Raw genomic sequence first — 12,081 nt, forward strand, 5'->3', positions numbered from 1 at the left:
GTATGCAGCTTTGTGAAGCTACTTTCGCGATTGATACTCTCTTAATTTGGTGTACTGTGAGCCACCAGTCTGTAAAAACGTATATTCTTTGCCCCTTTAATCTTTGTTTTTGTTTTTGACAGTGTCCTGTACTATTTTTTTACCTCACCACTTTACTGGTAACCAGTATCTACAAGTCTACTGAGCTATGGTTTCATGATGGGGGGGGGGGGGGGGGGGGGGAGGGAGGGATTGCAAATTTTTGGTTATTTACAGTATTTTGGAATTTTGTTTCTTTCTGTGTATTCCGTTAAGATATGAACTGCATTCTGTTTGTGGGTAGGTACTTAACTTGAAATGGTTTGGCGCATTTTTCTTTTCGCATGACTATCACTGATGTAGCTAAAATACTTCACAAAAGCGCGGCTGCATCACACACAAGGTGCATGAATTTTTTTCTGTTTTGTTTAATGTGAATATGGTTTCCATTATAATTAAAAAAGACACATCGTTAGTTTTAATTATATTTGTTCTAATATAATCCAATACAACAAGTCTAAATCTTCTGACGATTAACTTCTGCTCTCTTACTAGCTAATTTCTACATAAATGTCAAATTAATCCAAAATTTTGGTGCTTCCAAAGGATAGGCCTACTCCTACAGTGAACAAATAATGAAATTTCAAAGTGGATTGCGCATTATTTGCTGTAGTTTGGGTCATTATCCTTTTTTATTTTGGAAATGAACAACATTTATGATAATAGAAACTTAGTTGAAGACATGCGACAATTTATATGCCATGTTTTGTCAAACCATGCAGAATAAGAGTAGCGCATTTGTACGACTTTAATACACAACTCTCTGTTCTTTTGTACTGTGATATGACTAAAACTGATTCTCACTGAGCATCAATGGAACGGAAGGCGACACCATCATCACGCATTAAATAATGGCTGTCCACACTAAACAGAATGTCAACATAACGTCACTTTGGTCAGTCCAGTACCAAACCGTGAAAGCGAGGTTATAAGATACAAACTGTGATACGAACAGACAAATTATACGAGGAGCATTCAAGTTCTAAGGCCTCCGATTTTTTTTCTAATTAACTACTCACCCGAAATCGATGAAACTAGCGTTACTTCTCGACGTAATCGCCATTCAGACGTACACATTTTTCACAACGCTGACGCCATGATTCCATGGCAGCGGCGAAGGCTTCTTTAGGAGTCTGTTTTGACCACTGGAAAATCGCTGAGGCAATAGCAGCACGGCTGGTGAATGTGCGGCAGCGGAGAGTGTCTTTTATTGTTGGAAAAAGCCAAAAGTCACTAGGAGCCAGGTCAGGTGAGTAGGGAGCATGAGGAATCACTTCAAAGTTGTTATCACGAAGAAACTGTTGCGTAACGTTAGCTCGATGTGCGGGTGCGTTGTCTTGGTGAAACAGCACACGTGCAGCCCTTCCCGGACGTTTTTGTTGCAGTGCAGGAAGGAATTTGTTCTTCAAAACATTTTCGTAGCATGCACCTGTTACCATAGTGCCCTTTGGAACGCAATGGGTAAGCATTATGCCCTCGCTGTCTCAGAACATGGACACCATCATTTTTTCAGCACTGGCAGTTGCCCGAAATTTTTTTGGTGGCGGTGAATCTGTGTGCTTCCATTGTGCTGACTGGCGCTTTGTTTCTGGATTGAAAAATGGCATCCAAGTCTCATCCGTTGCCACAACCGATGAAAAGAAAGTCCCATTCATGCTGTCGTTGCGCTTGGCAACATGCCACACGGGCAGCCATGAGGTCATCTGTCAGCATTCGTGGTACCCATCTGGATGACACTTTTCGCATTTTCAGGTCGTCATGCAGGATTGTGTGCACAGGACCCACAGAAATGCCAACTCTGGAGGCGATATGTTCAACAGTCATTTGGCGATCCCCCAAAACAATTCTCTCCACTTTCTTGATCATGTCGTCAGACTGGCTTATGCGAGCCCGAGGTTGTTTCGGTTTGTTGTCACACGATGTTCTGCCTTCATTAAACTGTCGCACCCACAAACGCACTTTCGACACATCCATAACTCCATCACCACATGTCTCCTTCAACTGTCGACGAATTTCAATTGGTTTCACGCCATGCAAATTCAGAAAACGAATGATTGCACACTGTTCAAGTAAGGAAAACGTCGCCATTTTAAGCATTTAAAACAGTTCTCATTCTCGCCGCTGGCGGTAAAATTCCATCTGCCATACGGTGCTGCCATCTCTGGGACGTATTAACAATGAACGCGGCCTCATTTTAAAACAATGCTCATGTTTCTATCTCTTTCCAGTCCGGAGAAAAAAAATGGGAGGCCTTAGTATTTGAATGCACCTTGTAGTATCAAACTATAGAAACTGGCAACGTTATTAATGGCCAAACCAAAACTCATAACGAATGATATTTACAAAGTTTATATAGTACACTATTGAGAATTGTAGCAATAAGAAATGTGTCTTCCAAATATTTCAAAACATCAGCATTTTATCTAGGAAAAAGAAGACGTACTTACAAACACAAGTAACCGGCAGAGCACTGTCACCATTCGAGTTGTCAAGGTGGTACACGACGATGTTATCGACCCCATTTACAATCTTGTTCATGACTATGTTTCAGTCGAATACCCCTTTGTGCCTTTCTGTGTATTTCAAGATATACTCTTATACATTTGGTACGCATCCACATTAATATCTGATAGAGCTATATTTAGCGACATGAATCAGATATGTTTTCCAAGCAATATATCAGACAATACGTCAGTGCAGCGAGATTTCGTTTGTGTGTTGTGCATGGTGCAAGAAATATTTGTGTTTTGCTTGCTTCTGTGACAGGTTTCACCCCACTGAATGCGCGCAAGCTCACGAATAGACTATCAGTAATTGGAATTACTCAATAATACACTTAACAGGTGTATTTTTGCATTATATAACCCGATCAAAATAAGTGCAAACATATAATATGCCTACTTGCTTATTACTCGCGCTTATTGATGCTTTCCTCAAAAAATTAAAAGAAAAATAAATAGGAAAAGGAAAAGAGAGAAAGAGATAGAGAGAGAATATAGAAATGTATTTCAAATATCAGCTCGGTGACGCCCTGTTCGTCTCGTGATGTTAAGCAAGGATAGTTGACAGGTTATATCTCGTTGTACTAGCGATATGTATGGCTACAGGGTTCTCTCTTTTCCCTCTGCAAACAACCAGAACAGAATGTGTTCAGGGTGATATGAAAATCTCAGAAAAAGAAGACAACAGTGGGATGCCGGTGACGCACGCAATAATACCCAACTATGTCTGTCGACTTAACACCATGACGACAGACAAATTGGCGTCTCAATGTGTTTTGATTATACTTCGTTAGCCTTCTTGCGACCTCGTTCTAATACCTCGTGGGAGGAGGCATAACATTTTGCTTTTTGAACACCAAGCAATAACACACAAAGATAGTAAATGGAAGGATACAAAGAAACAATCAGACTAATGGGTGTGGATCCAGTTCATCATTAGAAGACTAAACCAGAGGGAAACATTACGAAAGCAATGAATACGCTGGTTAGTATACATTATTTGTATAGATCTGAAGATGAAAAAGCGCAGATCTGCACAGTGCCCGCATCTGCACTTTAATTTCTGTCTTAATGGGCATAATTTTTAGTATCTTCTCGTCTGAATTTTCAAATGTATTGGTTATTACGTGGCACAGAATAATTAGTTAATTGTGTTTCTTATAGCTTCCATTCCCAGCAACATTTTTCTACATTCTCGTGCAATTCATGAAATTCTATTTTTATGATCACAAGACTGTACATAGATGTAATCGATTTCGAGGTGCAAAGTGTTTGTTATCTTACTTTTCGTGACAGGTGGGCAAAGACTTTTTGTTGTACTGAAATAATCTGTTGTCACAAAGTAACAGGATAAGTGTTTTATTCGTATATATTTTGTGGGAAACTGTGATCGTGCTGGAAGTTGATACACCTGAATATTTGACACAACTGGCAGGAGAAAACGCTGCGTATTAACCAAATCCTGCACCTCCTCTCCGTATCCTCCTATGACACGAGCATGGGATTCTCCTCACATACCGCTACATTGCTCCTCCTAGCACAACTGAGAATTGGCAACATCGTGAAAAAATTTTGCAACACTGTGACAGTACAATCACTTCCAAGTATGGTAGTGAATTGACTCGCTAAATTCACTAGATATTCCCTTTCCATTTGAATGACCTGTGCTATATAACCCCTAGACACTGACACAGAAAATTCAATCTTTTGGCTAAAGAAATGCTATTCTTCACGTAAGTGACAACTTCTATTATCGTTCACAATGCGTTATGAGGCTGAGCGACCAATACCACGATGAGAGTGGCGTGCTGACAGCAGTGTGTCCGTAGCCCCGTGCCCCCGCCCGTATCTCGTGTTGCAACGGCTCAATCAGACGTCAGTTTCTAACCGTGGCACGGATCAGCATGTCTGAGCTTTTTTGTCTGATTTATTTTATGGAGCTGCGAATTTCCATAAAAATTTCTGTAACGAAATCGGAAGAAAATCTTTACACATCGAGTCCTCTTGGTAGCACGACACAGCAACTTATGTTAATGGTCACAGAGCTCGGCTTTCTGACTGCCAAGCTGCTTCACAATACAAGCGTCTCTGAAGAAATTCGAATCGACCGTCAACAATACGAATTTCAATATTGTTCTTCACTTAAGACTCACATGCCAGGGTGATAAGTATGAAGGAAATGAACATCTTGATTACTATAGGGCCTCTATGCTCAATTGGCTCTAGCAACTTACTTTTTCTCTGGGTAGCTTCAAATATGGGCAATTTTGTCACCTTAAATCCAGTTGAATATTTTAAATATCACTTTTGAACAGCGTTCACTTCTCCATTAATTAATGTCTGGACCTCAAAACAAGCAATTTGCCTGAGTAGCTATAGAGCAGATTCTGAAAGGTACTGACACAATGTTTCGCATCCATTTACCATAGGGAATCAAAGAAAGAAACCAAATGCATTACATTGCACTACTCTCTGTGCCTTGACTAACACACATGAATCCATGACAAAAATAAATTGTTTGAAGAATCCCCTGTGAAAGGAAAAAGAACAGGATGTGACGCTTTAATTATAGCACACTGGATCAGGAACAATGAAATTAATTCTGTAACACATTGATGTATTGCATACTAGTGTAATAAAATACTCATCAAATAAAAACGGTTTTGTGCTTTCATTGCTATCGAGTTTGAAACACAAATCGTAGACAGATTTTATGGGTCACCACTCAACAATGTTAAAGTATGCTACAATGTCGAGAGTGAGGAGTGGAGCAGACGTTGTCGGCGGAAGGCGAGGCAGCGCAGTGCCTCAGTCCCCGCCTGTAGGCAGCAAACGGTTTCCAGAGAACTCAGACGCATGCGGTGTTCAGAGGCAGATGGCCGGCCAAGAAGTCTCTCGCTAAAGTAGTGTTGAACCAATTGTTATTACCAATGTAACAGAAAGCGAAATGTATTGTAGATTCACTTGAATTAAGCTCATAGCTTCAGCACCGAGAGGAAAGGGGCGATAAAAGTTTTGTCGATGTGTGCTTTCTGTTGCCAGATGTCGTATTAGCTAGTCTCGTGTTTTACCTCAAGACTACGGTCGCAGTCAAGACTGATGTACTCAGACTACAGTCAAGACTTCCTCCGGGAAATGACAGTCTACAATGTTGCCAGATCGACCGTATTACCGGACACAGAATTCTGAGGAGAGCACGACAGTATTGTCCACCTTACGTGAACGACTCAGAGGTCAATTTTTTTTGTCTAAGACTGTATCTACAACACATATTGCACGCTGAGGACCCAGAAGAATTAAAAAAAAATAGTTTATGAGAGCAACGTTAACTATAGCATTCGAAGTATTCATAGTATTGTATACGTGTGTGTAAATGCCTTCCAATGCCCACTCAAGGAAGACAAGGATACATAGTCTAGCTTCAGTTCGTGAATGAACTAAGTCTTAGGTTGTAAATCATTTTGAATATTTAGCAGTACTGTACCCATTGGTGTGAAACTCGTTTTCTACCAATGATTCCCACAGCTACAGAAACACTACTTGTGATACCTCTTAGACAAAATACTTACGCAGTGCTATCAGACGAAAAGATCAACCTGACACAAACTGTGGGAAGTTTGTTTTACAACCTTTGTACCTGGATAAAGAGATTTTCCTATTTGAGATACCTGTGAACTTTGCTGCATAAGACGATTTAAGAAGAAGCTAAATTCCTTCAGCTACGAGAATGTTTAAAGAAATCGTCTTAACGGCACTAACTCGTGGTTTGTGAATCGGCTCAATCAGACGTCAGTTTCTAACCGTGGCACGGATCAGCATGTCTGAGCTTTTTTGTCTGATTTATTTTATGGAGCTGCGAATTTCCATAAAAATTTCTGTAACGAAATCGGAAGAAAATCTTTACACATCGAGTGAGACGATTTAAGAAGAAGCTAAATTCCTTCAGCTACGAGAATGTTTAAAGAAATCGTCTTAACGGCACTAACTCGTGGTTTGTGAATCGTTTACCAGCCGTACTCTGCCGCATTTCGCTGGTTGGAAGGCAACAAGCTTACTGACAAATTTCACAGAAGGAAAAGGGGCACGAAATGTCTCCCACTGGAAGGTCATGTTGTTTTATTTGAATGACTACAAAATCAGGAAAAACGAACATTGAGGTTGTCAGTAAAAGCACATTACTGTTGTCAGTATGCTGTACTGCCCAGGGCCTGTAATTATAAAGGGCCCGTTTAGATCAGGCATATTGTATACAGAAGTGGAAGAGAGAGCACCACTAAATTCTACAATCCATATGCATTGCATACACACAGAAATTACTGTTACAGTGTACTTATGGAGCCCAATGGGTTAGTTGCGTATTTTCCGATGAGAAAGAGCACTGGCAAACAGTCCTCGCTACATTAGGTTACTTAAACTGGTGTCACTCTGAGCTAGAATTCATGGTCAGCGACTAAGTGTAAGGTCAATGGGTCGGATGCGGGTTTTGCAACTGTGAAATACTTTCCCACATTACAGAAGCGAATATTAAATTTGAACTAATATTGCGAAAATTTTGAACTTGGATAGCTTAGAATGAAAATCTTTCTGTTTATTGCAAAGGAAAAAATTGATTTTCTAAAACATTCTCTGTCATACACAACTGGATACAGGTCATGTCGACCAAATCATATGGAAGAACGGACAGCGACTTATATCGGAAGGCAGTTAGATACCTTGGCCTTTGGTTTGACAGTATTCGACAGCCATTTCTAGGGGCAACTAAATGAAGAAAGACAGCGCGTTTTTGTTATCAAGTGACGTCTTCAGCAATTACTTCAGTTTTAATGTATTCTACGAGTAATTACTGATGTTTGATATTAACATGAAAAGAATTCCGTAGACAGGGAGAGAACCTGTTCTTGGGCAACTACTTCTATAATGACCAAAAGGCATTAAATGATGTTCAAGCACATGTGTTCCAGGAGCAATATGAAGAAAATGATAGTAATAATCGAATTATCCGGCAATTTCACACTTCACAGTGGATTTTCTCGAACTAAGAAATTTGATGAATTAGTGAACATTTCAAAATGTCTTCACATCGAGGCTATGATGACTAGAAGAGTCTTTACATCCTGCTGAAATGAGAATAGTATAATCTCCGCGTCAGAAGCTTGCTTCTGCTTAACCATTTCAGAGACTCGCATTTTTTCCACCGTGATTAATTTTGTAAGCTAAGCATATCAATGGTCTGGTGGAACGAACTACCACAGGTGCAATGCGTGGGTTCAGGCATTTACTTTTAAGAGGCACAAACAGATTTACTTTACCTCTGGTAACCTCAAGAGAAAGACGTTGTAATTCAGAATCCACATTAAACATCGCGTTCCTTCATTAACAACTGGACAGAGCCGGTTTACGTTGGGAAATGACACAGGAGGAAGTCATGGTAAACAGAAATACTGTCGCGAGTAAAATTACTTACATTAGGCAATTTTATTTTAATTGATGAACCGATAGCCATTTAAAGGAGCAGGGCTCTTATTTTACTTGTACTTGATTGAACTACAGACGTTGAAAAATCTGGTGCTGGACTGTGATTTGAATTCGTATCTCCTCTCTCGAGGATCTGAATCTCTCGGAACAGTATAGTTCAGTCATTTCGTTCCTTTTCCCAAGACTGTAGTCTCCTCTAGGTCTAGTATGTGGGTCCGAATACTGATCTAGTACAAAAATACTCTTAATTTCATTTCAAGCCCTATCACGTGCACACCGGCCTGCTAATGAAAATTAACTTGCATTTTAAATGTCTGTTCGTGTGTTGCCAACATTCGTAATAGGTGTCGCTATTTCTGGCCAAACACGCACACATCTTACTGTTGATGAGTAACCAACTGCTACTTTAGCTGTATTCGTGGACGATAAAGAAGGTCGGTAGGTGTGCGGTTCGATTGTCGCTCAGGCACAAAAATTTGTATCCTTATTTTAGATTCAAACACCTAGCAGCTGGTAAGAAAAACCGATACATAACATTTGATTTTACTTAGTTAACAATCCGATTACGTGTTGGGTTCGTATCTCTGTCACAGAACTTCACATTATGCTCTTCATCTTTAAATGCATTCACACTTTGTTACTTCTGAATGGAGGTATATCAGACATCTTTCGTGGTTAGTTAACAGAGACGAAATGGTCTTGATAGGAGTCCCGGTTTATTACAAAAACTGTGGTCTTTTATTTTCAAGTTTAGATTTTTTTACTGATACTGGCGAAAATTTCGGTAATTCGTGACTCTTCATGGCTAGTCAGCAATATGATTAGATTAGATTCGATTAATATTTGTTCCATAGATCATGAATACGACATTTCGTAATGATGTGGAACGTGTCATTTTAATGAAAGATTTCTTTACATACCACAAAGCAATTTCTTTACAACAATTATTTACTCTCTCTCTCTCTCATTCTATCTTCTCACACACACACACACACACACACACACACACACACACACACACACACACAAACACGTTGTTTTTTATTTTTCTTGCTTGTTGTTCTCGACTATCGGCCAGGCACGAAAACGTCCATGAATGAGTTTCTTAGTTTTGAGTACACTTACGAAAGAAATATAAAAACAACTACCGGTATGAGAGTTACTGATTTATGATGCTTAGTTTACAGTCAGTTCTGAGTATTATTAGTAACTACGCTCCAGTCCCTAAACCTAGTTACAGAAATGCGAATCAGACGCATTCCAGGCCGTGCCAGCCGCGTCTTTGAGAGGCCAGCTATGGTCACTCCCCAGCCCTCTGTAGGAACACATCAGTCCGTCTTCTTCCTGCTGGTACTGTAACTGAGATTTGGCAACAAGGCAAGGTATGTCTGACAACTCTGTGATCGACGAGTTACTTCCTGGTGTACACGGAATTAAGCCTCAAAGCTACTTGATTTTTCCTGTCATTTCCACTGAATAATCTGAGTTATTATCGCTTGAGGTGTAACAAAAGGGTGTAAATTCACGGTTTTCAGTCCAGGAAAGTCATTGCACGTGGAAATCGCAACTATTCGTGTCCTTTAAATAGCGATTTACGAGTTCTAGTCACTATTGGCCTCGTAATAGGAATCGCGATTATGTACTGTCACTTCTGGGTCGTGGTTTCAGTGACAGTGATGTTTTTATCCCTTCTGTGAAAGAGCGACAAGCAGTCAGATCAAACATCGATAAGGAAAACGCAAGAAAATACTTTCGGCTCATAGTGCAATGGTGAAAAACTTACAATGCTGCACAACCGGTAACGTCTCTTTCCGCTGCTGACAAGCAAATTTTCGGTTGCTAGGGATGCATATCTTTGTTTATGAAATGCTACATTTGCATACCTCCTGAGTATGATACAGCATACCAATTAAACACAGACCCAATCGAAATCTAAGTGAGTAGTATTTTACTAATTCGGTTCGATACAAGCACGCTTGTGTACAGATACTCAGCTTTATTAAAACAGACTTTCGTTGTAAGGTTATCGTGGGTAGTTTTATTTCATTTCTCATAATACAGTGCACAATTTTCATAGGGTTTCTTTTAGTGTTGTTTCAACAATAGTAAACATGAGAGAGAAATTAATCATCAACGATATATGCGAATTCTCTGATGTTATGTATAACAGTCTGACAATGCACGTGCAGTTTATTGATTACATGCATGTAGAAAACTTGTCCTGAGTTAAAGCTGTCAAACAAGGTTTGAAGAAGAATAAAGTGCCACTACGACACGACAGCTAATGTAGAAAATACTTTTCTGGCGTATTTTGGCACGTGCGCTCTCCCCATACATAACACAAAAGTTTCGAGATGCATCTGCTGCCTGGACGTCTATTAAACCTGAAAAGAAGAAAATGTCGCAGCAGTTGGCCCGTTTTCCACATGCGACTATTTTGGATTGAGAAGTGAAGGGAATTCTGTTCAGAGTTCCATTATATTGATAACTTCAGCATACAGCAGAATAGCATTTTTAAAAATGTCACAATGAATGTATTTGAACTCGCGATGCTTTGTCTAGGATACACTACAGTGATCCTTAAACTACTAGCTGAACCGTAGCTACACCACCTCCAGAACTCAACAACAAATCCTCTAGAACTTCCGCATTCCACAGTGTTATCAGATAATGCATATGGCTGGATGTAGACTTCTGAGAGACAGACAGTTACAGCTTTTCTTTTACACTGCATGACGTTTTCAACAAACAGATGGCGCAATAGAGTAGCTCGAGTGGAAAGGAACACCTCCTATTTAAATTTCTGCATCCTACACTGTTGGAAGTTCTGTGTAGGTGGCAGTTATGTGATTTTATTTCGATGATTACAAAACAGAGTCGAATGTATGCACTGGATAGCTGAGGCAGCTAGTTCATGGCGATTCGGTCAACAAAGTTAATGAATGTACTAAACACGCTGCAAACCACTACAGGGAACCTGTGTATCAGAATTCTCATCCAGTGTGGCGCAACGGCGTTACAATAGAAAAATGAACTACACAGGCGAGGATTTGGTGGTTTCTTGGATTGCTTATACGTTCGTATACTCATGGTCTGGGTTAGATTCCAACTTCTGCTGATGATTTTTTGATAGGAAGATACAGATTCTATTTTCTTCTGGCTACGCCAAGTGAAGAAGGAATAATGGCATTGTGGTCTGAAATTCACACTAAACATAATATTCCTTCTCTACCAAGTAGACATTAGGCTGAACCACAATAAGGTCTGGAGTGGCGACATGTAGAAACTCTATCACCAGTAACCTTTCTTATACTAGTTATTTATTTCTAGTGACGAAACAAACGCTATGTAGGGTCACAAGACTCTTATTCCATCTTTTATTTGAGCTTCTGTGTGGTGATAAATTTGGTTCTGAACTGGGAATGCAACACAGACCGCCCTTAACGCGGAATTTGATCCCTTCGTGACTATACAGCTCGACTCCAATTTGTTGTTTGTTCAAAACTGCAGATTCCTCAACATCTCCACATATTGGGCGTGAATGGGTTCGAATCCCAGCCCGGCACTAAAGTTTTCATTATGTATTATCAAGCTCTAGCATGAGAACACCTATCTGCTGATGGATAACAATTTTGAATTTTAGTGTATTTTCATTCGTTGTCAACACTAACGATATCTGACGTTTTTGACTCCCAGTGAGACACAGAACTATTTGCGAGATCACTGTAAGTTCAAGGATGTTATTCCGAGCTGCTGGTGGAGAAAAATTCGGTAGCTGACGTCTCTTTGTGCGTAATCTACAACGATATGTGTGGGGTTCGATTACCAGTCAGCACTGAACTCTTCGTCATATTATTTCTAGTTCAAACATGCTCACATGTCGCTGCTGGTGTAACAAACCCATATTTGACGTTCGTTTTCTCTAGAATATAACAGCGATAGGTGCCGTGTTGGAGTCATGGGAAAGAAAAAATTAATGTTTCGTTTCGTCATTTCAGTTAAAACATCTAACTACTGCCGAAAAAAT

This window comes from Schistocerca americana, chromosome X (genome assembly GCF_021461395.2).
Source record: "Schistocerca americana isolate TAMUIC-IGC-003095 chromosome X, iqSchAmer2.1, whole genome shotgun sequence".
Lineage (NCBI taxonomy): Eukaryota > Metazoa > Arthropoda > Insecta > Orthoptera > Acrididae > Schistocerca > Schistocerca americana.